Source organism: Pocillopora verrucosa, chromosome 5, assembly GCF_036669915.1.
Source record: "Pocillopora verrucosa isolate sample1 chromosome 5, ASM3666991v2, whole genome shotgun sequence".
Lineage (NCBI taxonomy): Eukaryota > Metazoa > Cnidaria > Anthozoa > Scleractinia > Pocilloporidae > Pocillopora > Pocillopora verrucosa.
Window position 1 is genome coordinate 25,191,536 of NC_089316.1, and position 6,791 is coordinate 25,198,326.

The window sequence follows — 6,791 nt, forward strand, 5'->3', positions numbered from 1 at the left end:
TCTTTCCAAGTAGGGGTTTAGTTTACCTCCCTCTGTGTAATTATTATTTGTTTTTATTTCTTTTCTCTACTTTCTTTTGCCACAGCAAAAATTTGGACTTACACTGTGCGAAAATATGCTTAACAGCTAAGATGATTTTACGGAAGCAAACAGGCCTTAATAACAAACACAACTTTATTGCACGAAACTCACAAACACTACTTAAAGCACTTTGTTAATAAGCTTTCACATTAGAATTACAATCAAAGGCAAATTTGCGGAGAAATTGAATCTATTAAAATTGATAGGCGAATACTACTTCACTATTACGTAATTAAACAATTTAGAAAAAAAAATTTAAATGTCTAGTACGCAATAATACCATGACCTCACTTTTCCTTTGGGCAAAGCTTAAAATACTGAAAGGCGAATGAATTCTGGATCAAGACGGATTTAGAAACACGCAACACATAAACAATCCTTTATATTCACCATACACTACAGAAAATAACCGAGGCCCCTAAAAAAATAGCGAGAAATGGAATCTTTCAAAACTGGCCAAAAAATTTGTGGGACCTATTCCATCTACTGAAATAAGAGAGGAACGGAAGTTAGCACATCGTGATTGCAATGAATCGAAAATTGTAAACGATTTAATAGTCTTACGGTCTAATCAGCCGTGTAGACCAAAAATACAAGCTATACCACGAACAATATTAATCCTAAATTTCTTTTTTTCTATTTTAGACATATTCAAATCCCGAAAGATCTGTATAAGAACACTTCCAATTCGCACGAGCTTGTCCCTTGCTCTTTAAGAGAATCTACCTTTATGAAAACATTGCGAGTCATTTCGTCCCCTTTCTAAAGAGTGATCAGTTACCGTAAATCTTTAGGTAAAGAATATCAAGGGTGCCCCTTACTCTTCACAGGTTCCATTCTCCTAAATATAGTTAATCTCCTACAATTCATTAATATAGCAGTGTTAGTCAAATGTACTTACGTAAGTTGAAGATAGCTGATAACCGTGAGTATAACTCCAGTGAGAGATAAGGCCATCCCTACTCGAGTGAGGAGTGTCAGAATTTTGTCATGCTCATCTGACGAACGAGTTTTATCCTGATTGAAAAACTGTAAACGTCATAATTATTTTATTTGTATTGAAGGAAATGTACATTTTAATGAACATAAATGAATGCGATACTTTTCATGCCTCTCTGTACCTTTTCAGATCTATATGACATTATTTTGTAGTAAAAAATAATATCCACCTTCCTGTCATCAGCATCGTCGATGAAATCCATGAGTACAGCGAAGTGAGTGAGATGATTGCAAACGCATTCCGTATGGTGATCGGATATCATCTTTGTTTGACATCCTTTACTTGACCAACTCCCAAAGCTTTAAAAAAGAATGTAATAAGGAGAAAGGAGTCAAACTAGCTAATTCAATTGTAAACCCCTTCCTCCCTCCACCTGAGTAGACTTCAATTCACTCCACTAAATGTTAAGAAATATTTCAGTTACTTTTATATTCCGCTCAGATAGTTTTAGCCCCGATGAAAAACTGGAAGAATTCACGCCATTGATAAAATTTATGTCACAGTGGTGCTTACTTTTCTTCAGAGAAGCTCCAGAATACACATGTTCTTTTTTTACGATTCACCTAAAGGAAAAAAAATCGAGTGATGTAATTCAAGGAGTAATATAGCGAGGCTCGGTGATGCATTACTAGTAACTGACTCGTAAGGCGTCATAGCTATAGAATATTAACGTAACACTCAAGTAAAATAGTAATTCTTAATATGATGGTCCCTGGGACCACCCATTAATGAAATCTAACATCCATTTTGTGGTGACTTCAAGGTGACGAAATTTGAAAATTGGTGGGAAGCCTAATATGGTGTAATGCTGATTTACTAATCAAGTATCGGGCAGTCTTCAAATCGTGAGCCAGTCATTAAATCCCAGTTTGAATTGAGGCAAAAGATGACAACAGAATCACCTATGTGTGGGATGCATGAACTGTTGGAACTCCCCAACAAGCAACACCAATTAAATTAAACTTAAAAAAATAATAACAGATAACGAAAGAGTAGCGTATATACCTGCGCGTTCTTAAAAACCAATGTGACGTTTTCTGCTAGAACATTGAGCGGAGAGTCTATTACAGTGGACATAACTACACTGTCTAGTATCCTGAAATAAAGCAAATTGAATGATCCCAAAACAGTAAATTAATTTTTTTCTATTTTGTTCTTCAGTTGTCAAATAAATTATACATACTTTGTTTTGTTATCTCCTTCAGTGTCAGCTGAATAATTTGAAAAAAGCTTAGCAAGGTTGCTGTATTCGAGCCCAAGTACTGTGGAATCTGTTAAAAAGGTAAATGAGAACTGCATTGATTTCGGCCTCCAAAGATGTAATTTTTTTGAAAAATGACGATGGCCTTTAAATGCTCTGGGCACTTATGTCATTACAGACAGCTAAATCATGAAAAAGGGCAATATGCAATATATATTTATATATATATTTTTTTAAAGCATAAAGTTTCTTCGTAATGACGCCCAAAAAAGAGAAGCAAAAACAAAAAAAAAAGAAAAAGAAAGAGACTCGTGAAATTTTAAAACAGAAACCGATTTGGTCCTGTGCGTCGACGGTGTTTTCGGTGTTTTTAGTGCCTCCACTCTGTAGCAAAACAAAACAAAACAAAACAACAACAACAACAACAACAACAAAAAACTTATCCATCAATTAACTTATCACCAACCGATCAATAAAAAATAAACCAAAATACATGCTAGGTAAACATAACGTAAGGTGAGATACACATTGTGAACATTGTAAACATTGTAAGAATGAACTTTTTAACTCATCACTAACCGATCAATGAAAAGTAAACTAAACTAAAATACAAGCTAACAAACAGAAAGTAAGGTGAGATAAACATTGAAACTGCTGCTACATCATCATCTACCTGTGAGTCTTCGGTGTTTTCAGGATGAGTGACATCACTGTTATTGTTTCCACCCTTTAGCAACAAAAAAAACAAAAAGACAAAAAAACAGCAACAACAAAAAAAATCAACTAATTAACTTATCACTAACTGATCAATCAAGAGTACACTAAAATAAAAGCTAAATAAACAGAACATGAGTTGAGATACACATTGTAAACTTTTAAACATTATAGCAATTAATTAATTAACTTATCACTAACCAATCAATCAAAAGTAAACTAAATTAAAATACAAACGTGAAGGTAAACTGCTTCTCGATTTGGAAGTTGAACAAGGTTTTGAATGTCTAATTACTAAGCCAACAAGAATAGAAAAGCGTGGAATAATTATAACAGAGAGTTTAATAGATGTTTTGCTCACTAATAGACCGGATAGCTTCCAGCTATCTGGTAATTACCATCCTTGAATTTTTGCAGAAAATAAATCACAACAAACTAAAGGTCATCACATTTAGGAGCTATAAGAACTTTGACCCTGAACATTATAAACAGCTTTTGTCCTCTGCCCCATGGCACGTTGGACAATTGTTTGATGACGTCGACGATCAAGTGTACGTGTGGAATGCACTTATGAACAATATACTGGACGAAGTGGCACCTGTGAAAAAATGCGTGTGCGTGATAAAGATGTGCCCTACATGACGTCTCATTGGAAAAGTGCGATTAGAACTAAACGCAAAGCAAATGACAAGTACTTGAAAGACAAAACGCCAGAAAATTGGGAATTACGACGTAAAGCCAGAAACGAGGCCACTAAACAAAGAAGAATCGCCATCAAACAGTACTGGTATAATAAGTCAAACGATTTGAAAATCAATCCCAAGGCGTTCCTCAAAACTTTCAAGCCATTTTTGGGCTCTAAGAGCTGTACTGAAAGAAACGACATCCACTTAAAAATAAACGGCAGTATGATAACGAATCAACAACAAGTGGCTGAGGAATTGGTTGAGCATTTTGCTACCTTGGCGGATGGCATTGGCGGTACAGCGATCGAAAGAAAGTCAATAGAGGACTTTAGAGACCATCCTTGTGTTCAGAGGATACAACATAAAAATAGGAATTCCACTCAGACCATCGAAATCGAATTGGTTACACAGGGACAAGTCCTTGCTGTTCTCGATTCGCTGAACATAAACAAAGCCACCGGCACTGATGGAATTCCTTCAAAGGCTTTAAAAACAGGTGCTAATGAATTATCCGCTCCACTAACCACCTTGTTCAATTCTTGTATTAACAAGAATGCATGGCCTAGTGAATGGAAGTATGGGCATTGGGCCCCAGTATACAAAAAGGATGACAGGAATGCAAAGGAAAACTACCGGCCCATAACTCTCTTACCATGTATGAGTAAAGTTCTTGAGAAGTTGGTTGGAGCGCAGATCAACTCTGGCTTTGGTAATCGTATTTACCAACACTCATCCGCTTATCGCAAAGCTCACAGCTGCGAAACAACATTTATCAATTTAGTAGAAGATTGGAGACTGGCGAGGGATCGAAAACAGGTTGTGAGCATACTTTCAACTGACATGTCAAAGGCATTTGACTCGTTACACCCACCACTACTTCTGAACAAGCTTGAAGCGTACGGTTTTCAGGAAAGCGCTATTCAACTTTTAAACAGCTATTTAAATGAACGGAAATATCAAGTAAAGATCGGCCGTCATGTTAGTTCGAGCCGATTCGTGAGTCGTGGCTGTCCTCAGGGTTCCGCGCTTGGCCCGTTGTTGTGGAATGTTTTCCAGAATGACCTATCCTACTGCCTAACAGCGAACTTGTCTATGTATGCCGACGACCATCAAATTTACCACGCAGGAGCAGACCAGGCAGCTGTGACTTCCCAGTTAAAGGATAGTGCCAACTTAGCAACAACGTGGTACGATTCTAACTTATTGGCGGGAAACCTCAAAAAGTACCAAGTTTTGAACTTGGGCTTCACTCAAAATGACAGCAATATTTGCGTGAATGATGTTGTGATTGAAACTAAAGATAATATCATACTTCTAGGAGTAGTGTTAGATTCTAAGCTAAATTTCTCTGAGCATGTAATCTCTATTTGTAAAAAAGCCAGCCAGAGAATTGGTGTTCTAATGACACTACGTAATTTAATTCCTATGAAATCTATGTTAATATTATTCAAAAGCGCGATATTACCATTCCTCACGTACTGTCACCTAGTGTGGCATTTTTGTAAAGCGAGTGACAATCGAAAGCTTGAAAGACTACAAGAAAGAGGACTTAGAGCGGTTTTCAAGGATAATAATTCTAGTTATGAACAACTATTAGAGAAGGCAGATCTGCCAACACTACTAAATAGTCGCTTACAGGATCTGTGCATCCTTATGTATAAAGTAAAGCATAAACTGTGCCCTGCATATATAAGTAACATCTTTAAAGAACCAAATAGTAATTACAATCTGCGGCAAGCAGATTTCTCTATACCTAGGTATGAGACAGTCACCTATGGCAAGCACTCTATTAGATATTTAGGGCCTAGGCTATGGACAAAACTACCCAAGAGTATCAGGGACGTCACAACCCTAACGTCGTTTAAAAGCAAGATACGCCAACTCAATATAAGTGAACTTTTAGATGATGGCTGCGCAGGCTGTAGCCTTTGTTCATTTTGACTTCTGTGTATTTTTACTATAAATCTCTTAATGAGTTAACTATAGATATTTTACCTACTACTGTATATAGTTTTTTTTTAGTTTGTATATTCTCCCCTAATTGGTGTCCCCAAATTAGTAAGGGATTTGTTCCCTGGCTAGACGGTTTTTGACACTTTAATAAAGTTTCTATTCTACTCTAGATAAACAGAATGTAAGGTGAGATAAACATTGGAACTGCTGCTACACCATCATCTACCTGTAAGTCCTTTAGCGAAAACATAATGATTTGAACTGTTGTGGTTACGTGTTGTGAAGCCCTCAATTAACTTTCTATGCCCCCACAGCCTTGTAAAACTTATTTGAAACCCAGAATCTTATAGAAAACAATCGATCAAACAGCTTACCGTAGTATTATGGGTTGGATGAGCTGTAAGGAGTGTTGCTCCAGTTGCTTATGAAAAAGTCAAGGGGATAAAAAGTTGCAAATCAAAATTGTATCATAGGAAAGGACTAGCGGAAGGTGATACTTGTACTTTTATTAGGAATTTTTAATAGGGCTTGACCTCTTCTACTCAATTGCAAATTACATTGTTTTGTTGTAGAATTTTGAGCAGCTTATAGAAACTGGGCGAAAGCAAAACTCAGCGCCTTCCATAAGGTAGGTTGCAGTATTCCTGACTTCTTTTGACTGATAAGGTGTTGCAAAAACCAGGCACATACTGGCATCGCTAAACAATTACTCAGCTTAAAATAAGGCAAGTGATTACATTGAGTCACGCTTCTCGATAAATCACGACTTTCTGTTTCCTAAAAATTACTCACTTGAGTTGATCAATCTGATGTGAAACACAAATGTTCTGCAGGATACTACACTAAATGCAATATTACTGGTCCCAGCAACTGGATTTGCAGAAACATATTGAAACTTTGCCAGACAGAGTTGAAGTGGTGGCTCATTTTCACCAATAAAGGAGTAAAGTTGTTTACACCACTTGGAGCAGGAACCTCTGGGAGCACCAAACACAAATGGATTACATTTTATCTCGCGCCATCCGCTCTGAAGAAGATTTCTGCAGCTCGAATTCGAATGTTCACATTCACTTTGCTTCAAGAACGTGGCATTTACACAATTATTATCCGCAATAGAATTGAAACGGCGGCAAAATAATTATAAAGTACAACTTGA

The 6,791-nt window shown here is 36.7% G+C and overlaps 1 pseudogene; it reads left to right on the forward strand.

Moving 5' to 3' along the window:
* The first annotated feature begins 3,344 nt into the window (after nucleotides 1-3,344).
* On the forward strand, nucleotides 3,345-5,727 carry LOC136280830 (uncharacterized; annotated as a pseudogene).
* Nucleotides 5,728-6,791: the final 1,064 nt, after the last annotated feature.